This window comes from Citrus sinensis, chromosome 7 (assembly GCF_022201045.2).
Source record: "Citrus sinensis cultivar Valencia sweet orange chromosome 7, DVS_A1.0, whole genome shotgun sequence".
NCBI classification, from domain to species: domain Eukaryota; kingdom Viridiplantae; phylum Streptophyta; class Magnoliopsida; order Sapindales; family Rutaceae; genus Citrus; species Citrus sinensis.
Window position 1 is genome coordinate 20,542,645 of NC_068562.1, and position 2,660 is coordinate 20,545,304.

The 2,660-nt window shown below is 36.5% G+C and overlaps 1 non-coding gene across 1 annotated transcript; it reads left to right on the forward strand.

Moving 5' to 3' along the window:
* The first annotated feature begins 570 nt into the window (after positions 1-570).
* Positions 571-674, forward strand: LOC127899003 (small nucleolar RNA R71). Its single transcript, XR_008050771.1, has one exon. It is a non-coding gene; the product is annotated as a small nucleolar RNA R71 (small nucleolar RNA).
* The last annotated feature ends 1,986 nt before the right edge of the window (positions 675-2,660 follow it).

Consider the following 2,660-nt stretch of genomic DNA (forward strand, 5'->3'; position numbering starts at 1 on the left):
TTCTGGAATAAATCCTCCCATGGTCTGGGTTGAGAGTAGTTCTGGTTCTGATTGTATGGTCTAAATGGTGGCTGAGAGGCTTGAGGATTTTGTGGAATTGGTGGAGCTGGAGCTGCTGGTCCATTCTGTTGGAATCCTTGAGACCATGAAAAATTGGGGTGGTCTCTCCATCCAGGGTTATATGTGTTGGAGTATGGGTTGTAATTTGAAGGCTTTCTCATTACACCTATGGCATTGGCTTGATCTGGATATGAGTCAGGGTCATGTGGCTCTGTTGATTTAGCAGTCGATAACGATGCTATTTGTCGAGAGAGACCTTCAATTATTGCTTTGACTTCTTTAATTTCTGAACTAGATTCGCCAATGTGAACCTCATTCACTCCCTTAATTCTTCTAGTATTCCTGAGTGATCGACTCCGTTGTTGGGAATTATCTGCTTGTCGCTGGAAGAATTCCCAAATCTCTGATGCACTTTTTGACATTAGCTCTCCTCCACTTGTTGCCATTAGCCATTCTTGCACATTCGGCAATAATCCCTCCAAAAAGTATTGGCATTGGTGCCATTTCTCGTACCCATGATGTGGACACTTCAAGAGTAGCCCATTGAATCGCTCCCATGTTTCGAAAAATTGCTCGTCCTCTCTCTGGGTAAACTCCGAGATTTCCCTGCGAATAGCATTGGTTTTATGCACTGGGAAATATTTATTCAAAAATTTAGTTACCATTTGTTCCCATGATGAAATGCTATTGGCAGGCAATGTATTAAGCCATGAACGAGCTCTATCCTTTAAAGAAAATGGGAATAATCTGAGTTTAACATCATCGTCTGAAAAATTTTCATATTTAAAAGTTTGACAAATGGCATGAAAATCATTCAGATGATTATATGGGTCCTCATTTTCTAGGCCATAAAATGTGGGGAGACAATTTAGCACACTAGGTTTTAATTCAAAACTCCTAGCAGCTACATTTGGGTATCTTATAAATGATGTGCTCAAATTAGCTAAGGGACTGAAGTAGTCCTTAAATGGCCTCTCTTGTGGTTGCAAATCCATTTCAAAATTATTTTTTATGTGCTTTTGTGTGCGAAGTATTTTTTCTAATTCAAGGTCTATAGGTTCAAGATTAGGTAATAATGACCTACGACCATGCATGCAAAACAAATAAAATAAAAATAAAGATGGGAACAAAACAAATAAAAATAAAGAAGAGGGAGAAATTATGATACTAACCTTATTGCGCTATTAAAACCTTTCTATAAAAATACACAAAAACAAATACGTGAAATAAATTAACTAAAAATAAATTAATAAGATAAAAAAAAATTACAAAGAAAAATAAATTGAAAATTAAATTACAGAATTTTAAAGAAGAGAAAAAGAAAAGAAATACTAACCTTTAAATGTAGATTCACTTTTTTTCTTTTTCTTTTTTTTTAATAATAAAAACAATACAAGAAAACAAATAAAAGAAATTATTCACAAAAATTAATTCTATGAATTAAAATTACTTACCTCCCCGGCAACGGCGCCAAAAACTTGTTGTGCAAATTTTAATGTACTCGCAAGCGCACGAATCTATTGTAGTATAGACTAATGGTGACGAGTGTCGATCCCACGAGGAGGTGGATTTTAATTGTGTAGAATAAATTTTATAAATGGGTGATTGGATTTGTGGTGGAAATGATTTGAAATATGCTAAATCTTAAATTAAAATGGCAAGAATAAATTCTAAAATTGGAATTGAAATGGCGATAATAAATTGAAGCGAAATCTATTGAAATGACGTACTTGGGTATTCGGATCTGTATCAACATGCATCATGGGCTAAATAATCCGTATTAACGCCAATTAAATCATGAGGGGGGAATCCACACCTCATGAACCACACTCTAATCAATATGGTGCTAAGGGCTTATCGTGCCAAATAATAATAACCTTATACTAGAGAGCCGGTGTAACCAAGGCGGTATCTAGACAAGATTATTATTATTTGTCGACGAGAAGTCAAAACATCCACAAAAACTAGAGGGGAAGAGAAAATAAATTTACCAAATTAAGCCCATGACACATGTTGAGACTTCACCTTCAACCCAAGCTTGAAAGAAAATTAGCCACTCATAATTGAACTAGGGGCAAAATGGGAATTTATTAAAATACGAAGAAAATACAAGATGGAGAAGGAATTACAGAAAATGGATCCCAAAAATAGATTCAGAGATATCAAATTAGGGGGGAGAGGCCCCCTTTTTATAGATACATGGAGTAAATCATGGCCATCGAATTAAAAACAGTTTGGACGCTCAGGATTGTGCCACGTCATCAGTCAACAGTCCACAGTTTGACCACGCGGATGAACAGTAACACGGTTTGACCCGGATGAACAGTAACACGGTTTGGTTGAAAATAATCCTGTGTGATGCATGCACCGTATGCGAGATTTTTTGTCCACTGATATGCTGCCACGTCACCATCAACAGTATATAAGAATTTTAGTCCAATAGGATCGTGACACCTCATCAGTCAATGCCACGTCATCGGTCCGTCTATGTGAACAGTGTCGTGAACAGTAACATATACAGTACCGTACACGTGAATAGTACCGTACATGTGAACAATGCCATTTTTCCTTTTATGCTCCTCTTAAGGTTTTCGACCGTC